Genomic DNA, 26,755 nt, shown 5'->3' with positions numbered 1-26,755 from the left:
CACTGAAACCCAATGCTAAAGAACACATCCCCATGTCTAGAATCAAATACAGCCACCCAGGGCCTTGACCTGGCTCTAACCATTTGTTTAGGAACAAAGGAAGCTGCCTTCTACCGAATCAGACCATTGGCCCATCTAGCTCAGTACTGTCTATGCAGACTGGCTTCTCCAAGGTTGCAGGCAAAGGTCTCTCTCAGCCCTATCTCAGAGATGCCAGGTAAGTCACACGTAGTCTTGCATTTAAATGCAAACCAGGGTGGACCCTGCTTAGCAAATCAGACTGTCCATGTTTGCTACCACAAGACCAGCTCTTTTCCCACAGACCTATCTGCTAGTGGTCATGTTTAAGCACTACATTCCAAACCACCAGTATGATGTACAATTAGGGGCAAGAAAACTTGATTGATACACAGTACTTGTGTGCCATATACAGATACAATTGTAGTTATAAGTAAACTTGGATAGTACAGTGATATTGCATAAAGAGGTATTCTCAGGACACTTCTCAAGAGGAAGACATTTCTGTAACAATTACACAGAATATATGCATCTTCTTTGTTTATGACTAGTCTTCTATGTTAGACATCTGAATAGTTTGCAGCAACAAATGGTATTGTATTATCCTAGCAAACATTATCTATCAATAAGGGTGACACAACACATAATCAACTTGTGGAATTCTCTGCTACAAGATGTCGTGACAGCCAACAACCTGGATGGCTTTAAGAGGGGCTTGGATAACTTCATGGAGGAGAGGTCTATCAACGGCTACTAGTCGGAGGGCCACCTCCAGCCTCAGGATGCCTCTGAATACCAGTTGCAGGGGAGTAACAGCAGGAGGGAGGGCATGCCCTCAACTCCTGCCAGTAGGCTTCCAGTAGCATCTGGTGGGCCACTGCGTAAAACAGGTTGCTGGACTAGATGGGCCTTGGGCCCGATCCAGCAGGGCTGTTCTTATGTTCTTATGTTCATACTTTGAAACCAAACTAGGAATGCGGGAATACTTGTGTGACTGCCCCAATATTCTTTTTGTACAGATAATGGGAGACATCAAGCATGAACAAAAAGAAGCTTGCTCTCAACATTCAGCAGTGCATTAGCACCACCTAAAGGTGGCATGTTTGATTTTTCATTCATTATTATTTTAAGTTTCAAATTAAACGGAACACATAGTAGTAGCAAGAATAATCCACCACTGAATCTTCTCAACCACTGCCACAATATATAGACTTGCCTTCCAATAAAATAGAAGTCAAACACAAATCTGCAGGTGACCGGCTATTTCCTGTTTCTCATGAGATCAGAACATTAGCTTTAAAAAGCAAGATCTTCCATCCCTGATTTTTTATGGAAAAGTTTCTTACCCTCTCCTTTGTAAAGCAGTTTGCTATGGGGATAAATGGGCCCTGATTAAAAATAAATAAATTGGCAGTGTAAAAGATGTAAACTTCATCATTTCATTTTTACTTCTTTTCACTTTATTTGCTTATTAACTGCAATGCATCAGACCTCATAAAATTTGTTTGACTTGCTTGGAGAACCTGGATGGGAATTTGTTCCTTTTTTTTCTTTTCTTTTTGCAATTCATGGCCTAATTTATATTATTAATTCCAATGTGTATCATATTGAGGTCCTCACTTTAATCGGAGGCTACATCTGAGGCTAACCTGAAGTGGTGCAGTGGAGAAATGCTTGAGTTAGCAGAAGGTTGCTGATTCGAATCCTCACTGGTACTATATAGTGCAGCAGCAATATAGGAAGATGCTGAAAAGCATCATCTCATACTGTGCGGGAAGAGGCAATGGTAAACCCCTCCTGTATTCTACCAAAGAAAACCACAGGGCTCTGTGGGCACCAGGAGTCGGAAGTGACTCCTTCCGACTCCTGGTTGACGGCACAATTTTACCTTTACATTTGTGCCCAGTGCTTTGGTGGGAAGAGGAAGCACCTTTTGGGCCCAACATAGCTAGCTCACAGTAGCTGCCCTGCCCCTGCTCACTGGATGATCTTGTCACTATCTAATCTACCACATTGGTTTGTGGTTAGATAAATGTGCAGTACTGTGCATGGGCAGCAGGTGTCTCTGTGTGTGAGAGGAATATGTTTCCTTCACTCTGCTAAAGCTGCAGGGCTACTGATTTCACCCCACTGTCATCCTGTGTTCTTTGCCTAGTCTCCAGGGGCAGCCCGCCCTATGTGTTTCCCCTTACCTGGGGTTAACTGGTCACCTCTTGCAGGTCTTTCCATGTGTCTGCAGATCATACCACCAAAAGCAGGCAGACATGTGCAGCAGGGGCGTAACTAGGTTGGAGTGGGCCCTGAGACAAGATTCTTAAATGCCCCCCCCCATTAAATGACTTCACAAGGAAGATCGGGTAGGCACTGGGTGGGGGAGAGCCTCTGAGCCCCCCCCCCAAGGGTGGACTCACAACAAAGAGACAAACAACAAACAGAGACAAACAAAGAAATAGTGGGCGGCGCCAGAACAAGAAGGAGAAAAAAAATTTAAAATGACTTCACAAGGAAGATCGGGTAGGCGCTAGGTGGGGGAGAGCCTCTGAGGGGCCCCCCCAAGGCGGGGGGCCCCGAGACAACGGCCTCCCCCTGCCTAATTGTAGTTACGCCCCTGATGTGCAGCGTCCAACAATGGGCTCCTTTCCCCTCCTTACTGGGGAATGACTGGGTAGAGCTGATGATGTCATCCTCCCAGCCATCCCAAAAAAGTCACACACTTACGGGGTGCCAGCCCAGCTCTCACCGCCCCAGCGCACAGCTTTGAGAACTGCTAGAGGGCCTAACCAAACAGTCCCTCAGATCACCAAGTAGCTAGAAAACCTAGGTCCACGGAGCCAATCAGCACCATCCCCAACACAAAGCAGATCCAGCACTGAAATCTGTCACTTGTGCATACCTACTGGCTTTGGGTTACGATGCCACCAAAGACATTATTAAACATTGTGTAGTGGATATGGCGCCGTGGGGAAATGCTTGACTAACAAGCAGAAGGTTGCTGGTTCGAATCCCAGCTTGGTACTATATCGGGCAGCAGCGATATAGGAAGATGCTGAAAGGCATCATCTCATACTGAGCGGGAGGAGACAATGGTAAACCCCTCCTGTATTCTACCAAAAACAACCACTGGGCTCTGTGGGCGCCAGGAGTCAAAATCGACTTGACGGCACACTTTACCTTTAGTAGATATGGAGAAGCAAATGGATTTAAATCTGGTTATCACCAGTAGTTTATACTTTAGGTGGTTTTTCAAACTACCCTCAGCCAGCTGAATACCTCACACACTTAACTACCTTAAATCAGAGGAGAGCTTTCCCGCAGGCGTGGCTTAATGCCTTGCCGTCTGCCATTTTGGATGGCAGATTTTAGGAACCGGTTATGTCCATGTGGTTCAGGCAACATTGAGTCCCTCTTACACGTTCTTTTATACTGTGCATACTATAGGGACATTCATACTTCCTGGATTGAACCATTCTTTAAAAATAGGCCTGGTTGATCAGAAGAGTACTACATCGCCTATCTCTTGGCGGACCAACATGCAGTTGTTACAGTGGGTACAGCAAGATTCTGTGCAACAGCATGTAAACTGAGATGAGAGCGATTAGAGACATAGGAAGCTGCCATATACTGAGTCAGACCATTGGTCTAGCTAGCTCAGTATTGTCTTCACAGACTGGCAGCAGCTTATCCAAGGTTGTAGGAATCTCTCTCAGCCCTGTCTTGGAGAAGCCAGAGAGAGAACTTGAAACCTTCTGCTCTTCCCAGAGCGGCTCCATCCCCTGAGGGGAATATCTTACAATGCTCACACTTCTAGTCTCCCATTCATATGTAACCAGGGTGGATGTGTATGTTGACTGGTCACTGACCTTAATATTAAATTACTTATTTACTGTCTCTTGTGTATTCTAGTCCACAAGAGCTTATACCGTACTATAAGATTAGTCTATAAAGTACCACAACTCTTTGTTTTTCTGATTGCCCATAGATGTCACTAAAGATATCATTTATGATATATAAATGAGATGATGATGATGATGAATTATTAATTATTTATTATTATTATTATTATTATTATTTAATAATAAAATAATATAACATGATTTTTTGTTATTTGCAAATATTGCTATTATAGAGCCAATTGGGACAATGCTTCATTTGCAGGCCACACTGTGAATACATATATACATACATATATCCTTCCTCCCACTTCCCAGCATACTGGGGTGCCTTTCCCTTTCCCAGGGGTGTAGCTATAATAAGGCAAAGGGAGACAGTTGTCTGGGGGCCCACTGTCTTGGGCGGCCCCCCAGAGGCAAGTCACATGACTGACTCCCCCAGCCACACACCCGCCTGGGCTTCCTTCAGTTGTATTCATCCTCCGAAATTGATGTGAGTGTTAAGACCTGGAGCTACCAGAACAGCATGTCTTTCTCTAGTACTATTAAATGACTTGCATTGTCCACAGTTTACAAAACCTTTAAAAAAATAATTTAGGATGATGTTCTATTGTGGCACATAGGAGATAGATAGATAGATAGATAGATAGATAGATAGATAGATAGATAGATAGATAGATAGATAGATAGATAGATAGATTTACTATGCTTTTTGTTACCACTATTGAGCCTCATTTAAGATTTCTTTACTTCATGAGCTGAGCTTCAGTGAGGGGGGGCCATTTTAAAATCTTGTCTCTGGGCCTACTACACCCCTGAACTTTCCCTAATCACATGGTAGCAGGGTTCATCCAAATTGCCCTTCTACATGTGCTATAAATATGAGTTTTAACTGTGGGATCAACTGTAATGTTTGCTGTGTTGGCCTTCACACTCTTGGTGTTTTGTTTTGTTTTAGCCATGCATCACTTTCTGTTGGAAGAAATAAGAATGGTGTAATTAAATGAGTGCACTCTTTCAATCCTCCTATTTCAGGACTACTTTCTGCCAAGCAACAAGAAGTTGTGGAAGACCCAGGATTGGTCCTATACCAAAAGATTCCCCAGGAAAGAACATCCTCAGCCCTCCCCACGAGCTATCCATTGTTATTCACTACATGCACATGCAGCTTGTGAGTGCCCCACTGTATGGGTACATGGACACCCTGCCCTGCTCACTGCAGGCATGACCCCCACCTGCCCGGGGCTGCCACCCCGCCTCACCTCCGCTGCCGCCACCTCTGTGCCTTATTCCCAGCTGGGCACATTCCCCTTGTCATGCACCTTACTGCCCCCCCCCCTCACTTCCCCAGCACCACCTTCTTCCTCCTTGGTGAACTGGCCTCACCTTTCAGGACACTGTCACCACCGCAGCTGCTGCTTGGTTTTGTAGATCAGCAAAAGATCTGCAGCAGCAACCTCTCCTTGATGCTGCTGCTGCTGCTGATGTTGTTGTACTGGCTCCAGTAGAGAAAGTGAGCTAGCTACTGGAGCCAGCACAGCAGCACTGATGAGGACAGGCCCCCTCTGCAACCAAGCTCCATCCTCACTGCCACATTTAAACATTTTTTTAACCACAAAACTTTAGTCCTGTCTAAAGTAAAGTAAAGTGTGCCGTCGAGTCGGTGTCGACTCCTGGTGACCACGGAGCCCTGTGGTTGTCTTTGGTAGAATACAGGAGCGGTTTACCATTGCCAGCTCCCGCACAGTATGAGATGGTGTTTTCCAGCATCTTCCTGCATCTCTGCTGCCTGATATAGGTAAGTGTTTCCCATTGTCTGGGAAACATACCAGTGGGGATTCAAACCGGCAACTTCTGGCTTGCTAGTCAAGTCATTTCCCCGCTGCGCCATTAGGCGGCTTTAGTCCTGTCTAGTGAGATTGAAAAATGTTTCAGACTAAAGGCCAGTGTGGTTTCACAACCACTTTTTGGCTCTCTGGCAATGCAAGGATCACTGAAGATGGAGAACCTTTTATTCAATGCAAAATGCTTCATTGTAGTCAACCATGACACCTGCTGGCTAATTAAATGAAACTTGTTAGAGTGTCTTGAAAGGAGTAACAGATGGTAAAGCAGCCCTGGGAGGGAGGGAGGTGCTTCAGTTGTAGGAATGAGAATTAACGATGCATTGTATGTAATATTATAACCCTATTTCAAAATTTTGAAATAATTGTATATATAACAATATTGGAACAAATGATATGCCCCAAAGAAGAGGATTTTTAAGGGGGGAGGGGGAGTAAGGGGAAAGAGGGAGAGAGATGAAAATAAAAGATACTGAAATAACAAGCAAGCAAGGTATGAGACCCGCAAACAGTCAAAGGCAGTCACCATGAGGCAAGTTCACTTGATCCCAGTCAGGGTCCATAGCAAAACAAGCTTCAGGCATGGATTTCCCCCACTTTTTTTGGATGCATAATACATACTTAACAAAAGGACACATGTTTGCATTTGTGAAAATTGTGTTTGGAGATATATATATATATATATATATATATATATATATATATATATATATATACACACACACATACACACACACACACACACCTTTGAAGCACATATGGTTTGAATGAGTGTGTTTTCCCCTTTCATGTTCAGCTTTCTTATTTGAAGTGAAAAACCATGCACCAGTAATCTAAACAGAATTCAGGCCACATCTGTGGCTGATAATTTTGCCCGTGGCAGCAGGCAGGAGTTTCCCTCCACCACCGCTTGTCACACTGCCACATGGCACCCCACTGCACCACTTCACCTCCAGTCTCAGGCTTCCCTCTGCAAATGCCTGCACCTCAGAAGCCTATGCAAATAAAAAGGTTTCCACCTGATAATGAAATGAATACAGGCTTGATGCCAGGTATACCTCCCTAGGTATTTCACGACTGGGATACCACCATTACATGGAAAAGGCCCTGTCACACAAACCCTCTTAATGTGTGGTTCTGAGTCCACAGCCATTAATTCCTGGCTATTCCTTTTGTTAAGTTCTTTGTAGTAGCTCTGATTAACAAATCCTTTTCTTAAACAATTCAATGGCTGATGGATCAGAAGCCCTCCTAGAAGTTTCTTCAATAGCTTCCTAATGGTTCTGCTCACCTTCTGATGCCATAGGATCATAGGAAGCTGCCTTATAGCAAGTCAGACCATTGGTCCATTTAGCTCAGAATGGTCTACACTGACCGGCAACAGATTCTCCAAAGTATCAGGCAGGAGTCCTTCCCAACCCTACCAGGAGATGTCTGGGATTGAACTTGGGACCTTCTGAATGCAAAGCAGGTGCTCTACCACTGAGCTACAGCCCCATCCCCATTAGATGCCTTGTAAGCATGAGCATCCACAGTAAAAAAAAATGGGGGGGGAGGGCAAAGTATATGCATATAAATATATAAATGAAAACTTCTGCAGTTCCACATCCAGCCATGGATCTGGTAGGGGGAACTTCCCCCTCCCCCACAGATGTCTATGCTTATAAGATTCATGCATCCCACCTGTGAGGAGGGGCTGAAGGTAACATCAGCCTATATCCCTCTTCCCCTATGAGATGTGTTTGTGCTAGGTCAGTGTCATATAAGCAGGCAAGTTGCTGTGGAATAGAGATACAGAGAGACAAACGACAATGAGATCTTACAGCCTGGAATGCAGCAATCCAGACAGAAGGTGGAAGCACTTTGGGGTGCATCTCTCAGGGGAACTGACCTTAGCCCTATTCAAATGTTACATTCAGCACTCATACAATGAGTGTACAATGTAACTAGGTACATGTCTATGTACAGGATACAGTTATTTGCATGATATGTTAAACACAGGTACAGCAATACATTTCCCATCTGTACCATGCATTTGAGGGACCTTTACCCAGGTTCAGTCTTAAACTGAGCACAGGTAGTCATTCACACAAAAACAAGTATGAGCGTACAGACATCTGTACACTCGTATGACATAACGTCTGAATAGGGCTAAGGGATGTCTTTCCAGTGCTCACTCTGTGTATTTGTGTAAATAAATCAGATATTACAAAGATACCGTAAGTCTGCAGGAATCTCTCCTCTAAGGGAAAACAAAATTCAAGGTGTGTTGCAAACTCCTGGACCTCTCTGCTCAGAGAATTGGGGTAAACTGTGGCAGTGTAACAATCCTATAGACTTTATTACAAGGTAGTAACACAGGTTCCCCCCCACCCTGGGCTATTACCTTTGTCTACTGAAGACACCTAATGGCACAGCGGGGAAGTAATTTGCCTAGGGAGCAAGAGGTTGCTGGTTTGAATCCCTGCTGGTATGTTTCCCAGACTATGGGAAACACCTATATTGGGCAGCAGCGATATAGGAAGATGTTGAAAGGCATCATCTCAGATTGTGTGGGAGATGGCAATTGTAAACCCTCCTACTATTCTACCAAAGATAATCACAGGGCTCTGTGGGCGCCAGGAGTCTAGACCAAATCAACGGCACGACTTTACTGAAGACTGACAGGTCCTAACCTCTTTCAACCCTAACCCCTTTAACCATGACCTGGCTTCCTCAGCCCTAAAATGTAGGCACCCTTGTACATACACATATGAAATAAATACCCTTATACATTCAGTAACCAGATTCTATTAACCTAACAGTCCTATAGCTTCATGCCTCTTAAAATGTCTAGTTCTACTCTGCGACTGCTCTCATGCTGTCCAGGAATTGGAGCTTCTTGTGGTCATTTCTTCACATTTCCTTTTCTGTTTTCTCTCACATCTGTCTTTGTTTGGAAGATGAAGCAGGCAGGAACCCAGCTGAGCTTAGTTCAAGTGGTTTTTAGTTGTGCAGAAAGAAAAGGAATGTGAAATGCTCTAAGACTGAATTTCCTCCTTTGACCATGTAATTTTTGCGCAAGCATTTTCTTCATTGGCATAAAATATGATCTTTCGCTCTTGTTATATCAACAGCAATAACATTTTTAAAATGAACTGTGAATAATTCTTCTTGTTGTTCTTTGTGAGCATTTAAATTCCGGTGTGATGTCCAGGCAAATGTGCACATACACAGTGAATGTCAGCCTGCCTGTTCCTTCTCGAGCTTTTCTACCTAAAACCTTCCCTTCCAGTTTACCAGTATCTCTGCTCTTCTGCCTCCTGCTTACCTGTGCCATCATTCCCGCTTTCTTTGGTAGGGCTGCCTTGGCGTCAGACCCTGGCCTGCCATTTACTCTACTTCTGGATTGACTCTTCTATGGGCAGACCCAGCGCTCCTGTCCCAATCTTTCCCCTTCAGATCTCTTGTATTCAGTTACCTGTACCCCAGTACAGAGGTCTGTCCACCCTCCAGTCTCCCCTTTCCTGCTAGGTCTCCAAAATGGCCACTGTGATGGGGAAAAGGCCTGAAGAACACCCAAAATGGGCAATTTTTGGCACAAAGAAGGCTAGCAGTGGGAGGGGAAACTTCCGTGCCCTCCCTGGCCTCAGAGAAGCCCCCTGAAGGGGTTAAGTACTTTTTTTTTAAAGATTCACAAACCCACCCCCCAACCGAACTGGGGGTGCATGGGTTGATGGGAGGCAAACCCAAACTGGTCCAGTTTGGACTCGAACTGAACTGGGCTAGCCAGTTTTGTACACACCACTACCAGGCTCCAGTCCACATGAGAAGTGAGGTGCTGGGGAGTTTGGCATAAAAGGGCAGAGGCAAACCAGAGGCACAGCTGCTGGCATAGGCACCAGTGCCTATAGGTGGGTCACCTGCAGGTAGTCACCGAAGCCAGCCGCCAATGGGTCTTTGATGTGGGACTGAGGTCTGTTGGCGTTTGTGATTATATTTAGCAAAGCACCAAGGAAGCTACCACTCCAGTTATAGAGTGCAGAGTTTAGTTGTTGCAGCTATTTAAGTGGCACGCATGGAGATCACTGTAGAGCAGTAGTTCCCAAACTGGGAGCCACCAGATGTTGCTGAATTACAGCTCCCGTTATCCCTAGCCAAAATAAATTGTAGCTGGGGCTGATAGGAGTTGTCGCTTAGCAACATTTAGAGGCTCCCAGTTTGGGAACCACTGCTGTAGAGTCTAAACTAAATTGATTTATTGGTGAAGTACACTTGAGATAGGAAAGGCCTATCCTATCTATCAGCCACATAATGGGGGGGGGGGGGGAGAGAGAGAGAGCTGTTTCCATTTCCTCTCTAGGAAGAAAGGAAGAGGACTGACTCACTACAGGAAGTACTTAAGGAATCAAAGCAGGAGTCATAGAGAAGGGGCAAGCAGGGACAGTAAAGAAGACTAGGGATGTGCAAACCGGTTTGAATTTGAACCAGTTCGGATTTGAACCAGGGTGGTTCGATGGTTCGAATTAGAACCAGACCAGCCATCAGGTTCGAGCTGCAGGTTCAAATTCGAACCAAACAGGGGGTGGTTTGATTTGAACCGGTTCAAACCTCCAAAAGTGGGTGGGGTGGTAGCTGGCACCCATGGGTACCAACAACCACCCAAACCCCAAAAGCAATTGGACACTCCTACTTTTTCATTTGTGTTATGATTTTTTATGAATATTTGAAATATTTTAATTATTTTTTTCATAGGGTATAATGGGACCCAAACCAGCCCATTATCCCCTATTGTGGAGCACCTAGGGGCACAAAAGTGGGATGTGTGGTAGGCACCCAGGGGTGCCTACCACCCAAAAAACACCAAGGCAATCGGACAATCCTCCAATTATTGGTGAATTTTTAAGTATTTTTGAATTCCTCATAGCGAATAATGAGGATTGCAGCAAATGTATAGCTTCATGTCAGGGAGAAAGGGGTGTCATAGAGCAGAGTGTGGTGGGTGGTAGTTCCCAAGGTGGTCAAGGAAGCTATCAGAATTATTTGAAAGGAATTGGGCAAAAGGCTGATTTTTAAGTGATTTTTGAAGTTTACACGTCTTTAAGGTTTTTCTCCATAAAGCATGTAGGTGTCAGCAAATGTCTAACTTCACATCGGGGGCAAAGGGGTGGCCTAGAGAAGAGTGTGGTGGGTGGTAGTGCCCAAGGGGGTCAAGGAAGCTATCAGAATTATTTGAAAGGAATTGGGCAAGGGGCTGGTTTTTAAGTGATTTTTGAAGTTTATGTGTCTTTAAGGTTAGCAGATGGGAGTGGATTCATGGTTTGTCATTGAAAATCTTATATGCTACCGAAGAATCTACACTCAGAACATCTCAGAAACAACAAAACCCAGTACCCCATGGGTTAGCAACCCATGGGGGTGGTTGGCACCCTCTGTGCACTAGGCCACCACTCACTCTGGGCCATCCCAGCACCCCACAAGTGGCTTTAAGGTTTTTCTCCATAGGGAAGAATGGAGGTTTCAGCAACCCCATAAATGCACTTGGGGGGTGCTGGGGTGGCCCAGAGCAAGGGTGCCAACCACCCCCATGGGTTGCTATTTAATACTGCCATGGGTTGCTATTTAATATTCATAAAAAATCATAGGGGTGTCCGATTGCTTCGGGGTTTGCATGGTTGTTGGCACCCATGGGTGCTCCACAATAGGGAATAATGGGCTGGTTCGAGTCCCATTATACCCTATGAGAAAAAATAAAAATAAATTTCAAAAATTCATAAAAAATCGTATGAGTGTCTGATTGCTTTGGGGTTTGGGTGGCAGGTACCCCTGGGTGCTAGCTACCACCCTACCCACTTTTGGATGTCTGAACTGGTCAGAACCAGTTCAAAATGGTTCGAATTCAAGCCAAACCAGGGGGAGGTTCGAGCAAAACCAAAATTGAACCACCCCCTCCTGGTTCAAACCTGGTTTGAATTCGAACCGAACTGGGCAAACCGGTTTTGTGCACATTCCTAAAGAAGACCCTCACTAGCTACATCTACTCGCAATCCTACTAGTGGTAATTAGGATAGTAGGTACAAAAGATTGATGGCACTGGAACTCCATCTCTAACACGTTCTGAGAAGTTAAGCTCAGGGTCCTCCCATTTTAGTTTTAGTTGTTTGGATGGTTTTTTTGATTGTTTTTTTAGTGGTTTGTGCCAGACTGATCACAGAGATCAACTCACAACCCTCCTGGAGGAATTTCAATTTCCACTCTGGGACTGGCTTTTCTGGTGCTGCTCAGGAGTTCATAGCGGCCATGACAACTATGGTCCTATCCCAATTAGTCCTAGGATCTACACATGTTTCTGGTCATATGCTGAATTTGGTCTTTTGCTCGGATCTGGGAGGTGTTCCATTGTCATAGATGGACCACTTCCTGGTTAAGGTTGGTCTCACAGTCATGCCTTCTTGGGCTCAGGATTTTGGAGGATTTTGGAGTTGGTTCTGCTGGTGATTCTGTCAATACACTGGTGGATACCGGGAACAGGAAATTTACCAGGGCAGTAGACATGATCGCTCCTAATTGTCCTCTCTGACATGCTTCAAAATTAGCTTCATGGTATACAGAAGAGCTACAGGAACTGAAGCACCAAGGTAGACAACTGGAGCACAAATGGAGGAGGACTCGTCTTGAATTCGATAAGACACGGCGCAGAACCCATTTGAAGGCCTATGCTGTGGCAATACATGCAGCTAGGAAGCAGTTTTATTCTGTGTGTTTTGAATCTGCAAGTTCTTATCCAGCAGAGCTGTTCTAGACTGTTAGATGTTTAACTCAAACCCCTTCTGTTTCAAATCTGTTTTTAGAAACAATGAGGCTATTCACACGATTGTAGAAAATTGGCTAGCCTCAGCTAGCCCGATTGCCTACAATCGTGTGAACCACCGGGCTCGGCTGCGAGCCTGGTGGTTCTTGAGCGGGTAACCCACTCAAGTAGCCCACCCCTTAAACCAGGTTTACGGAGTGAGCACCTGGTTTTTGGGATCGTGAGTAGCCGTGGTGCAGCTCCACTCCATGGCTACTCATGAGTAGACCCCTGGCGGGCAGCTGAAAAGCAGCCTCCTGGCTCAGGGGTCTCCCCAGTATGCCCTGCATGCTCATGCAGGGCATACTGGATCTTCTGGGGGCCATGCGGTCCCTGAACTCCCCAGCCCCCGCTGGCTCCATCACGGAGCCAGCAGTCATGTGGGCAGCTGATCCGGCCACACAGGGCTCCCGCCCTGCTCGTCTGCGTAGAGAGCAGGCTTAGCCCGATCTCCTTGCAAAACCGGCAAAAGCAGGTGTCACTGATCGTGAGACCTGCCTCACAGTATCACTGTTATGCGCTCAATTAATTTTATCTTTGCAGATAAAATATCTTGCATTTGTGCTGATCTGTACTCCAATATTTCTACAGGGCCAGTTAGAGAGGTGACCAGCAATCCTTCTTGCAATATTAGATTGGATCAGTTCAGTTTGTGACTCCTGAGAATGTGGACAAGTTGTTTGGAGAGGTAAGGCTTACACCTGTTCTTTGGATCCTTGCCCAACATGGCTGGTTTCATCTTGCAGGGAGGTTGTTGGAGCTGGCCTAGTTGATATCATTAATACCTCACTGAGGGAGGCCAGGATGACACCTTGTTTGAAGGAGGCAGTGGTTAGACCCCTTCTTAAGAAGCCACTCTGGATTCCTTGGTGATGGATAATTATAGGCTAGTCTGCAACATCCCAATTCGGTAAGATGATTGAGAGGGTGGTGGCTGACCAGCTCCAAGCGGTCTTGGAGGAAACTGGTTATCTAGACCAATTTCAGACTGGCTTTAGGGTGGGCTATGCGGTTGAGCCGGCCTTGGTCGACCTGACATGACCTTCACCGTGGAATTGAGAGAGGGAGTGTAACTCTGCCAGTTCTTTTGGATCTTTCATCAGCTTTTGATACCATCTACCATGGTATCCTTCTGGATCTCCTGAGGGATTTGGGGATAGGAGGCACTGTTTTACAGTGGTCCTGCTCCTATGTCTCGGGTAGATATCAGATAGTGGTGCTTGATGACAGTTACTCTTCAAAATGGGAGCTATTATATGGAGTCCCTCGGGGCTCCATACTCTCACCAATGCTTTTTAACATCTACATGAAACCACTGAGTGAAGTCATCAGGGGATTTGGTGCTGGCTGTTATCAATATGCTGATGAGACCAAAATCTATTTCTCCTGGTCATCAACATCAGGAAATAGCATTAGCCCCTTAAATGCCTGCCTACAGTAATGGGCTGGATGAGGGATAATAAACTGAAGCTGAATCCAGGCAAGACAGAGGTGCTTATTATTGCGGGGTCATAATTTGTGAGATGGGATAGAACTACCTGTTCATGACAAGGTTACACTTCCAGAAAGTACAGGTTCATAGCTTGGGAGTGCCCTTGGAGTGCTTTCTGGGTTCCACCCTGGTGCCTCAGGTTGAGGCTGTGCTCAGGAGTGCTTTTTATCAGCTGCAATTGTTTTGACAACTCTGCTAGTTCCTTGATGAGAATGGCCTGAAAACAGTGGTACAGCAACGGTAAACTCCAGGTTGGACTACTTCAATGCGCTGCTTGTAGGGCTGCCTTTGTATGTAGTTTGGAAACTTCAGTTAGTTCAAAATAGGGCAGCCAAATTAGTCTCTGGGGTATCCCAGAGAGACCACATCATGCCTGTTCTTACATAGTTGAACTGGCTGCTGATATGTTTCCAGGCAAAGTTCAAAGTGCTGGTGGTTATTACCTTTAAAGCCCTGAATGCCTTATCTGGGTTACCTGAGAGAGCGCCTTTCTCTACAAGATCCACACCGCTAATTAAGATCATCAGGAGGGGTCCATCTTCAGGTTCCACCTGTTCATCTGGTGGTAGCCTGCGATCGGGCCTTCTGAGTTGTCACCTCTGACGTGTGGAATATCCCATAGATATGAGGAGTCAGCCTTCAGGAGAGCCTTAAAGACTTTTTCACCTGGCTTTTAATGAAATCTAGTTTTAAGTTTGACCTGGTTTAAATAGTTTTTTATTTGAGTAGTTTTATTATGTGTTTCTGATTTTAATGCAAACCACTCTGAGCCACTTTAGGAAGGGTAATATATAAATTGAATAAATAAAGGCTGATACTCAGCGCAAAATTAAATCTTTGCATTTGTTTCTGTGAGATGTTTGATCAACCCTTCATGGTAAGGGGGAGGAGAGCATCTGAAGTTTAAGGATTGTGCTTTGAAAATGAAGTTTGACTGATATTATTTTTTTTTATTAATTTTGATCAGCTGACTCAATGAATAATTTTTTTTGTTAGAGGGGAGCAATTAATGACCTGCTGTCAAAATCTCTTTAAAAATGATGGCTGACATCCTGACTGAATTTCTTCAAGGGAGTCCCATTGAAAAGGATAAGTTAAGCATGTGTAACTTGTCCTTTTAATTTCTGTGGAACTACTTTGAGTAAATTCAGTCAGGATGCCAGCCAGTGTATTTATGACATTTATGGTTTTATGTCGTCGTCGTTGTTTACACAGTCAGACAGGTGTTATTGACTGGTTTGTTTTATCCAGACATCGAGTCCTTCCCAAGGACCTGGGATGGCTGAATTTTATTATCAATGTTGTCATTGTTATTATAGGTATCATCGCAGAATATAGGCTGCCCAGTAAAGTTGCTTTTTGTAATTGGCTGATGGTGATTTCTGTGGCCCCTATGGTGCTGAGGTGCTCTTCAAGTTGTTTTGGAATTGCACCTAAGGCGCCAGTTACCGCTGGGATTATTTTGGTCTTCTTCTGCCACAGCCTTTCAATTTCAGTTTGTAGATCTTTGTATTTGGTGATTTTTTTCTATTTCTTTTTCTTCTATTCTGCTATCCCCTGGTATTGCTATGTCGATTATTTTGACTTGTTTTTCTTTCTTCTCGACTACAGTTATATCTGGTGTATTGTGTGGCAGATGTTTGTTTGTTTGTTTGTAGTTGGAAGTCCTATTATTATTATTATTATCATTAATCTGTGATTCTGGAGAATGTCATTCTCAGAACAGTTCAGCATCCAATTGTTTTCATTAGTATCCCTCTTTCTGGGCAAATGCAAACCAAAACTTCTCTCATGTTACTGCTGACCTTTTCATATTGAGGTCAAACCATTAGTCCATCTAGCTCAGTCTTGACCACACTAACGTGCAGCAACTCGCTGGGGTTTCAGACACAGGTCTTTCTTATCCATGCCTGAAGAAGCCAGGGATTGAACTGGACCCTTCTGCAGAGAAAGCATGTACTCTGTCACTGAACTATGGGCCCTTCTTGGGTAATCCATGCAAAACAAGAATGCAAGTGTTGTTGTTGGGGCTATGAGACCTCTCTCTTTCTTGAGGTCCAGACAATGCCTGACTTTGCCACTCTCTGGAACTGGCCCTAGCTAGAAGTGTCAATTTAGTAGTCAGGCTGTTAATTTTTGTTTCAGACTTTGCTTTCAAAAGATCAACTGAGTCATTAAAAGAAATGAAAACACTCTTTAAAAATGTCTTCCTGCACACTATCGTAGTGATATGTTCCAGGCTCCTGCTGTTACTCTGAATTTCTGATGCATTTTGGATAGTCTGAACACTCTTTTGCATTTCAGAAAACTCCCTGCCAAACAAAGCTGGCCTTCCTTTATTGGGACTCTCTTTGCTGTGCTCAGTTGCAAATCTCCCACCAGCTTTAATGGCACATGATCACACACTGTAGTACATTTCATTTTACAGGGAATAATACACCATCATGTGTTCCCCCAGAGCAGATGTTTTTTCTCTTTATCAGATGTTGCTTCAGATTTAAGTGTGGAGACAGTACTAAAAAGTGGCCCAGGCAAGGACAGAAGAACATTGGGAAAAGCCCCATTACAGCCACAACCTCATTTTAAACCTCTTCTTTGTCTTGTCATTAACACATATTTAATTGCCCATTACATTGCTTTTAATTTCAGTGCCAGAAACAAAAACACACACACAGCTTGCCATCCACGCTTGCCTGGCATTGTGCAATCTTGTTACTTGAACTTTAGTTAATGCTCATTTATTCTACTTAAGTTTATACCCAAATGGCCCTTGGAAAGCACTTTATAACAGTTAGCAGGGGTAGACTCAAGATTTCATATGAATGTTGTACAAACTCGCAGCAAAGTGCTATGCATGTTCCAAGTTTGTCTGTGACAATTTTAGGAAAGAATAATAGAATCACAGGATGTTGGAGTTGAAAGGATCTTGGAGTCTTCTAGTCCAGGGAGTCTCAATGTTGGGTCCCCAGATGTTATTGGACTTCAACTCCCATAATCCCTAGCCCCAGTGGCCTTTGGTTGGGGATTATGGGAGTTGAAGTCCAATAACATCTGGGGACCCAACGTTGAGAATCCCTGTTCTAGTCCAACCTCCGGCTCAATACAGGAGCTGCTGCAGCATCCCTGACAGATGACTGTTCAGACCCTGTTTCCTCACCTCCAATGAAGAAGAGCTCACCGCTGCGAGAGGCAGACTGTTCCACTGTCAAACAGTTCTTACAGTAAGAAAGCTCCTCCTCATGTCTATCCAAAATCTGTTTCTTTGCAATTTCAGCCCATTGGTTCTAGTCTGCCTTCAGGAACAGCAGAGAGCAAGTCTGCTCCATCTTAGGAACATAGGAACATAAGAAGCTGCCATATACTGAGTCAGACCATTGGTCTATCTAGCTCAGTATTGTCTTCACAGACTGGCAGCGGCTTCTCTAAGGTTGCAGTCAGGGATCAGTCTCAGCCCTATCTTGGAGAAGCCAGGGATGGATCTTCTATGTGATAACCCTTCAGATATTTGAAGATGACTACCAAATTCCCTCCCCGCTAGTCTTCTCTTTTCCAGGATAAACATACCCAATTCCTTCAACCTCTTCCTCACAGGACATGTTTTTTTGCCATCTAAGTTTTCAGACTAGGGATGTGCAGAATGTTCTGAGCTCAGAACATTCTGACTCAAAATGGGTAGTTGTGAGTGTTCCAAACTGAAATGGAACCCCCTTCAAATGAAGGGCTCGTTCCATCAGGACAACTGGTTCTACCAGTAGCAGCAGCAGCAGCAGTAATTTATTTTTGGTCACTGACTAGAAAAACACAAATACATAAAATATATAAAAACATTAAAAAGAGGGGGGGGACTCAAATCAGATTATAATCTTGTCATCGTTATGTGATCAAAGATGACATATATAGAAATCATCAAACAGCCTGGAAGATTTGATAAATATGGGTAATATACAAACTGTGAATGTCCCTGTAAAAACCACAAATAATAACACATGCGCTCAGGGGCGGAGTCACATTAAGCGAATGGGTTCAAAGAACCCAGACGCCACCACTCAGGGCCCACACCTCATGCCCCTGACATGCCCCCTGTGTCTGACGTCAGTCTCCGGGCCACGGTCCCATTTGGGACCTAAACCATGCCCCTGCATCTGATGTCAAATGCAGGGGGTGTGGCTAACTACTCAGAGAAGATGCTGATGCAGGGGGTGGGGCTAGAGGGCCACGGCAGCAGGCTGGACCTGGGCTGCCACTGGCCTCCCTCTGCACCTGTATGCGCTGTTGTTTTGATAGCTCCTGAATCACAGGGGCAGAATCTCTGCAAATGGGACTTTATTAAATCTGCCTTGGAACACAGCAGTGTGCAAGCCGTTAAACCGAGCCTGGGTAAAAACCCAGAGATACTTGGCTGTTGCGATCTCTGACTGAGGTATCTAGCAGGGCGTGTACTCAAGATTTAGTTACCTAACTCTGCACCTATTTGGATAAGGCCTTGATTAGTCTGCCATTCTAAATTTAAGAGTATTTGACAGAGCACCATTTGGGCCTGGTCAAGGCCCACAGCTGTTAAGGATTGCAGTGATAGGCCATAAGTAAGCAACTGCTGCTTAAGTAAACATTGTCCTTTAGAAGTAAATTTGTCCACCAGCATCAGTGGTGTCAGCCGCAGGGGTAATTATTTGACTTGAGCCAGAACTTAAAGATGGAGAGCCAAATCTTAGTTTCTGTTATTATCTTTATATTTAATTCTCCTGGGTGTGCCTTTCGAACATGCATCCCGGCAGCCCAGCTGATTGGCTGGGCTGCGGGGGCGCCTGATTGGGTAAGGCGCACCCAGGAGAACAGCAGCGGCGGCGGCGGCCTTGGCTGCTGGCGGGCCAGCCTGGCAGCGATGGGGAGGACAGGCCGAGGAGCGAGGAGGCGGCAGCGCGGCGGTCCCTGCTGGCGGCGGTGGTGGCGGCTCTCAGCCCGGCGGTGGGCCCGCCCGTGGCGGCATGCCACCGGAGACTGGGGTGGGGGGAGAGAGGCGGCGGGTCTGGCCCGGCCACGGAGGCGAGGCGGCAGTGGGCCGAGCCGCGGCACTCGGCCCGGCCAGAGGCTGGGGCGGTGAGGAGAGAGGTAGCCGGCCCCAAAGAGTGCAAAGATGCTTTGTGCTGGGGTCGGCATGTTATTATTATTTATTTACACAGTCAGACAGGTGTTATTGACTGGTTTGTTTTATCCAGACATCGAGTCCTTCCCAAGAACCTGGATGGCTGGATTTTATTGTCAATGTTGTTGCTGTTGTTATAGATATCGTCGCAGAATATAGGCTGTTCCCAGTAAAGTTGATTTTTGTAATTGGCTGATGGTGATTTCTGTGGCCCCTATGGTGTTGAGGTGCTCTTCAAGGTCTTTTGGAACTACACCCAGGGTGCCAATTACCACTGGGATTATTTTGGTCTTTTTCTGTCACAGCCTTTCAATTTCAAGTTGTTGTTATTATTATTATTTTATTTTACATTTCTATCCCGCTCTTCCTCCAAGGAGCCCAGAGCGATGTACTACATACTTAAGTTGCTCTTTCACAACAACCCTGTGAAGTAGGTTAGGCTGAGAGAGAAGTGACTGGCCCAGAGTCACCCAGCCAGTTTCATAGCTGAATGGGGATTTGAACTCGGGTCTCCCCGGTCTTAGTCCAGCACTCTAACCACTACACCACGCTGGCAGTTTCTACCCTGAGAAGCCCAGCCTCCAGACGAAAGACTGCACTGGGGACTCTGTGAGCAGTTTGAAATGCCTGTTCCAGGCATTTGCAATCCATTCTGAGCTCAGAACATAACTCAAATCCTGTTTTGTGCGCATCCCTATTCCAGACCCCTCACTATGTTTGCTGCCTTCCCCTGTACTTATTACGTCTTGTCAATGTCCTTCCACAACTGAACACAGTGGCTGACATCCAGACTAAATTACTCAGTAATACTACTCAGAAGTTACTCTAAATGATTACTTAATTTCAATAGGACTTCTATCAAGTAATTTAGTCAGCATGTCAGCCAGTATTAGAAAGAACATCTGTCCAGCACAGAATAGAGTGAAACGACGCTTTAAGGCATCATCTCATACTGCGTGGGAGGAGGCAATGGTAAACCACTCCTGTGTTCTACCAAAGACAACCACAGGGCTCTGTGGTCGCCAGGAGTCAACATCAACTCGACGGCACACTTTAACTTTATCACTTCTGATTATCTGGGCCTCTGTTAACGCAACCCAAGACTGCATTATTATTTTTAGCAGTTGCATCGCACTGCTTGCTCTTGCTCACTTGTGACCCACTAGGACACCTAGATCCTTCTCAAATGTATTTCTGCCAAGCCAGGCCTCCTGCATCCTGTACTTGTACATTTGATTTTTCTTGCCCAAGTGCAGGATTTTGCATAGGTCTCAGCTGAACTTCACCTTGTTGGTTTTGGCTCAATGTACAAACCTATCGAGATTGCTTGGAATCTTGATTCTGCCTTCTAAGATGTTAGCTTCTAAGATATTAAATAAGAGAAATGAAACCTCATTACTAAAGTCCTCAAATGATTCTGCAGTTGTCATTGCTTGCTTACATATACACTCCCGCTAGAACTAACAACAGGTCTCAAGGCAACTTGAAATGCTAAATTGGTAAACACAGCACTCTACAGTACAAAGTCCTTTCTAAGTGAAAGGGGCCAATGGGAGGCAATAATCCTGTCATTATGTTGCCTGAAAATAAGCTGGGTCAGCCAGAGCTCATTTTTATGAGTGGGGAATGCTGCACTAGAACATCGGTACTCAACCAGCGGTACGTGTACTTTGAGGGGTCCCCGGTGGTTCTCAGAAGCTACCCTCACTCAGCAATCCTCAGGACTGCTTACTCCCTGCGTCTGCCCTCCGCCACTTATGGAGGCCTCCTGACAGCAGCGCCACTAATCATAAGTTCTATCAGTGCATGCACAGCCAGCTCACTTACTGCTGATCAGCTGGTTGGCAGGCGAGTGGCCTGGAGTGTGCCACATGTGCGTGCATGTCTGCTGCCTGCCTGCCATTGCCCATGCTCCTCTTTATCTTTGCATCCCCTCCTTTCCTCATCTCTCCTTGCCTGCCTGCCTGCCACCACTTTGTTTTCTTTTCAGAAAGGCCTCATCTCTGATATAAGGTTTCATTGTGCTGCTAACCTTTGATCGGCTCCACCCACCTGACCAATACCATTCTGTATAAACCTGCTGGTTTTATGGAATTATTATTTTGTTTGTGTTAGGAACATAGGAAGCTGCCTTATACTGAGTCAGAACACTGGTCCATCTACTGGCAGCAGTTTCTCCGAGGATGCAGGCAAGAGTCTCTCAGCTTTATCTTGGAGATGCCAAGGAGGGACCTTGGGACCTTCTGCACGCAAACAGGCAGGTGCTCTTCCCAGAGAGGCCCCATCCCCTAAGGCAGGGGCCTTCAACCCCGGCTCCCCAGATGCTGCCAGACCACAACTCCCATCATCCCATAAGTTTTTTGTCCTTAAAACATCTCATAAATGATAAATATAACATAATGCCTGTAAACATATAAATGTTCCATCTCTGAAAAAGTGGGCTTTTTGTTTGTCATGGTGGGCAGGGGCGTAACTATAATAGGGCAAGGGGAGACAGTTGTCTGGGGGCCCACTGCCTTGGGGGGGGCCCAGAGGCAAGTCACATGACTGACTCCCCCAGCTGCGCACCCACCCGGGCTTCCTTCAGTTGCATTCATCCTCCGAAATGGATGTGAGTGTTAAGACCTGGAGCTACCAGAACAGCATGTCTGTCTCTAGTACCATTCAATGACTTGCATCGTCCACAGTTTACAAAACTTTTGAGCTGAGCTTCAGTGGGGTGCGGGGCCCATTTTAAAATCTTGCCTCTGGGCCCACTCCAACCTTGCTACGCCCCTGATGGTGGGATCCAGGTTATCTGATAGAATGATTAGTGGGATATAAGATATGGAAGGCTGACAACCACTGCACTAGGAAACACCCACTAGCCACCCAGCAGTGCAGGCTTTGCTGCCGCTTTAGTTCCCTGAACCCACAGCCCTCGTAACTCACTTTAGACTTCCTTAGCAAGTAGTTTCAGGGCTGTTGTATTAATTCTTTGCAGGCTGACCTGGCAGAGCAGTTAGGCATGGAACACAGAATGTTTAACGGCTAAGCAATCCCACCAAGAAAGCAACTTTTGTGCTTAAATTTATGCATACGCATCACTGTTTTGTTGGACCCATGCCCTAGTCTTCAAAGTTTACTAGACGTTTAAATGAGCATTGTGTTCTGGGACATCACAACCTCCTCCTGACAAGTCATGATATAAAACATTTTACTGCACTTCTTACAAATAAACAATACCAGCAAGGATCTTTGTTGTATTATATTCTGTGCTCAGAGTTCCCATCTCTCATGGCTTGTCCCCCAGAACATTCCACACTCCCACTAAACCATTAGTTTATCTAAGTGAAATTTAACCATCCTGCTGCTGATGCAGGATGGTTAAATGTTAACAGTAAGCTAAAACCATTGGCTTTAAACAGTACAACATTTAATGAGAAGTGAGGATGCAGAAGATATTGCTATCATCAAGATACATGAGCTGGAAGAAAGGAGCACGTTAAGGGTAGATTCACACAGCCAGTTTTCTCATGCTATCAGGTGATTTGTTTCCCAGTCTCGGTGAAGAAGTGGGTCTTGGGAAGAGCTTCACAAGCATCCAGATAATGGAGTGCAATAAGAAAATGGGATTGGGGTGGGGTGTAGAGGGCTTGCTCAAGCTGTGGTAACACAGGTTATCTGAATGTCTATTAGTATTAGATTCTTCACAGGAACCAGCTCTGAAGTGATTGGGGGAAAGTGATGTCTCCAAGTAAGTAACGCTTTAGAATATTACAGAAGGAATCTCTGAGGGTGTATTAATACTACTTAAATATCTTCTGTGAGACCTATTGTGGCAATAATAGCTCTTCTATTGTAATAGCAACAGGAATATGGAAATATACACAGTCCTTTTGTCTACCCTTACTATAAATATTCCTTTCTAAGTTGGTTCTGATGTGACAGTGTCTCCTTAAATTCCTCTTCTCCTTTTATCACAGAGAGAGAGAGGGACTGAAACAACCACATGCTTTTCAATGGGGCACCATTAGCCAATACTTTACTTCTTAGCTTGGAAAGATGGAGGTGGCACATTACTATCTTCAAATGTCATTGGGTGGTAGAAAAGAGAACCAGCCATTGGTAAAGCTAAACAACATTGAATAAGAAGACATTGCATTTCCCCAGGGAATATTAAGTTATTGGAACAGTTTTAAGAACATCCACTATGATATTAGGCTACTAATCTTTCAGAAACTCATTGAGGCTGTTCACATGAGCAGCCCTACCCAGGCTTGGGCTTGTGTGAAGGCTGATCCAAGTGCTGCCTCCCCGGGTAGCCTGAAAATATACAACACTGGGTGCCTAGAGTGCCTGACTCATGGGGGAATCCCTCAATGCACCACACTTGTTGTGTGGTGCATTGTGGGATATCTGGAGGCCAGGATGCATTTTTCCGGCCTCCAGAACACTGTGCAGCTCCTGTCAGTGTTGGGCATGTGGGCATGCATGCCACACAGCTACAATCGCTACTGGATCATCTGGAGGGAAGGTAGGTATGCTCCTGCCTTCCCACCATCCACCCTTCCCAGCCCAGTACAAGAGACAACTATATATGAGACAACAATATAAAATAATTGTTCTGGATGTGGTGGAGGAGGAGGCGGCAAACCAAGATTAAGATGTTATGTTAGAAACTGGAAGGATTTGATTTTCTGGTCTTTCAGATGTTGTGCGACTTACCATTCTTAAATCAACAAACGTGGGGTTGGCAAGCATTCTTTTTGCTGATGTGACACACAGTTCCAGCTCAGAAGAAAAGCTGCTGAATATCCTGCTCTCTTACTACCTTCTTTTGAGTCATCCTGGGGTGGGGGTGGAAGAAGGAATTTAGATATAGTTATCTCCCCCCACCTTCCATACTGTCCAGAGCTTACAATGATGGCCATTTGTTGGGCAGCTAAGCAGAGTAGTGGTTTCACCACGGGATGCACATATCCCTGAATTGGAACCAATATTAATAACCATCACTCAGAGTCAAATGCCTGTTGTACTCTGATTAGTTCAAGTGCTACAGCCTGGATTCAGAGACATATTTTTTCCTGATGTAGTCAGTTCATTTTGGTTGTAATAGAGTCATTTTATCACACAGTCATTTTTATACGTAGGCAGTATTCCTTTTGATAAGACAAACTAACTTGTTAATTAGAGTATGAGTTGTTTAAATGAGATAACTCTTACTACTTTTTTCAATCTGTAAGCAGGAGTGGCAAAACTCTATGATAGGAAGAGGCACACTCAAGGTTTGTGCGATCTACTTTATTTCTTACAGTACCAGCAGAGCAAAATGTTGCTAGGGGGTGGAGTCAAATGAAAAGTGGTGATTCAGGGGACAGAGCTGATTACCTATATATACTGCAGATAACCTACATAGACAACACTTAAAACTGACCAGCAGTGCTGCACACAGTTAAGAAACTCTGACACTTAGAGAGAAGTGATTTGCAAAAAGCCAGTCATAGAAAAGGATTTTTGTTTAGTTGCATTTTTTAAAGTGTGCCTTAACACTCAAGTGTATATAGTTCCAATTTATGTTGAGGCTCAAAGTTTACCTGTGGGTCAGGTAAATTCATTGCGGGTCATTCTGCATAGAACTGCAGCCTTTTTGTTGGCACTGTTGTTAAATATTGCAGGTTTACTGCAAAACACACAGATATGCAGTAATCCTGATCTTCCTTCTGCTGCCAGTGGCAGCATTAGGGGGGGAAAGCAGCGGGGGGAGGGGTGCACAGAAGGGGCAAAGTGTATTTCTGGGTGGGTCAGTTGTGTCCCAAATATTAGATTTCTGATGGGGGCAGGTGGGGGGCAAACTACTTGTCTGAGGAGGGCTTGCCCCCCAGAGCCATCTTTATGCCCACACACACACGCCTTTGCACAGAAAATCCCACAAATGTTAGATATTGATGTCTGTGTGCCATCTATAGCCATAAGCTAGATAAAATAGTAAATAAAAGAACATACTGTTCTTTTATAATGTTTTAATAATGTGTTAGGACAGTATGTATGAACATAATGTTTCAGGAGCTGCTAGATTTAAACAACTCTTCTATTCTTATCCCTTATGTGTTCAAAATAATTTCACAGGGGTGAAGGAAAAATCAGACCAAACGAAGAAATATATTTATCTATGATGACCTAATGTTCTTCAGCTTTCCACCATGAAGGATCCTGCTTATGAATTTAGCTGCAGAAAGCAGCTCACACCTGCCACTAATCCCTATTTTCCTCAGTATTGATGGAAAGCCAATAGCAAAGGACTTTAGCATTCCCTGGATGATCATCACAATTATGGGCATGTAGGTCATAAAGCTGCTTGGCTACTTCATTTGTTGTTTTCATTAGCCAGGCAACCATTCCCCGAGAGACATTGGGGACTCCTTTAGCATGTTTAATGGAATCTCTGTGATGTAATTGTCAAAATCCTGCTTGCTATATATGGCAATTATTCCAGACAGATTAGATGACAGAACAGATGGGCTGCTTGCCTGCTCATTTCTGGTCCTCATCTTTCATTTTTTTTCATGTTTAGTGCTGTGAAGTATTAACCACTCTAACTAAATTAGTACAACTGATTGGGGAGGGTTTGGGCATTGAGGAATTCTGGGTGCACATTATTTCCTCATATGGTAGAGCTATTTGTGTTGCTTTAGAGATGAGGAGATTCTAAACTGGTTAATTGTTCAGAAGAACAATTTGCAGTCCAAAATACAGCTTTTATATTGTCATGCAATTGAAGATCCATATTGACCTAAAACTAGGAACAGAAATCTTACACTGTGTGGACCCAAAGAATCGCAGTGTTAGGAAATGGCAATGTTTAGCCAGATCTTTTTCCTGCAAGAACCACTTAATAAACTAGAAGATAAGGATTCTGCCATATTTCTTCTGTATATAATTCTTTTTTGTCCTCATTTGTCCATCTTTGAAACACTGAAGATTGTCAAGATGCATGAATGAAAATAAGACTCCAGTATCATTTTGTATTCAACAAATGGGGGCTGGTGATTACAAAAGTCCATGCTACAATAAGCTGGTAGGCCATAAACATTTCTTCTTGTTGCTATAGACTAATGAGACTTCTCTAGTGAAACGAATTATTTTGGTAATGTATAATGTAGCCGTGCCAAAGGACTCATTTGCAAGTGCATGTATGTCACATGATGACTTGATAACTCACCATGTTACATGTCTCTGTTACAAAGTATTGTGCCTGAACTGGTGTTAGGTAGTATGAAACATGCCAATAATCTGAAGTCTCCATTTCACACATGGAAGGAATCACTTAATGTTGCACTTATCAAATGATGAACACACTGTTGGAGCTAGGACCCTGGCAGCATCAGCTCTCATCTGCAATGTCTCATAGTGACCACTGGGGGGCAGTTTATTATTATTATTATTATTATTATTATTATTATTATTAATTCAGTTTAGGGTCATGGATAAAAGTGCTGGACTTCTCTCTTCTTTGTTCTTCCAGTGTTTGTCTCCATTTTGTCTCTCCAGAGATGGCTG

The sequence above is a fragment of the Hemicordylus capensis genome, chromosome 3 (genome assembly GCF_027244095.1).
Source record: "Hemicordylus capensis ecotype Gifberg chromosome 3, rHemCap1.1.pri, whole genome shotgun sequence".
Taxonomy (NCBI): Eukaryota; Metazoa; Chordata; class Lepidosauria; order Squamata; family Cordylidae; genus Hemicordylus; species Hemicordylus capensis.
Note: the sequence above shows the minus strand (reverse complement) of the source record.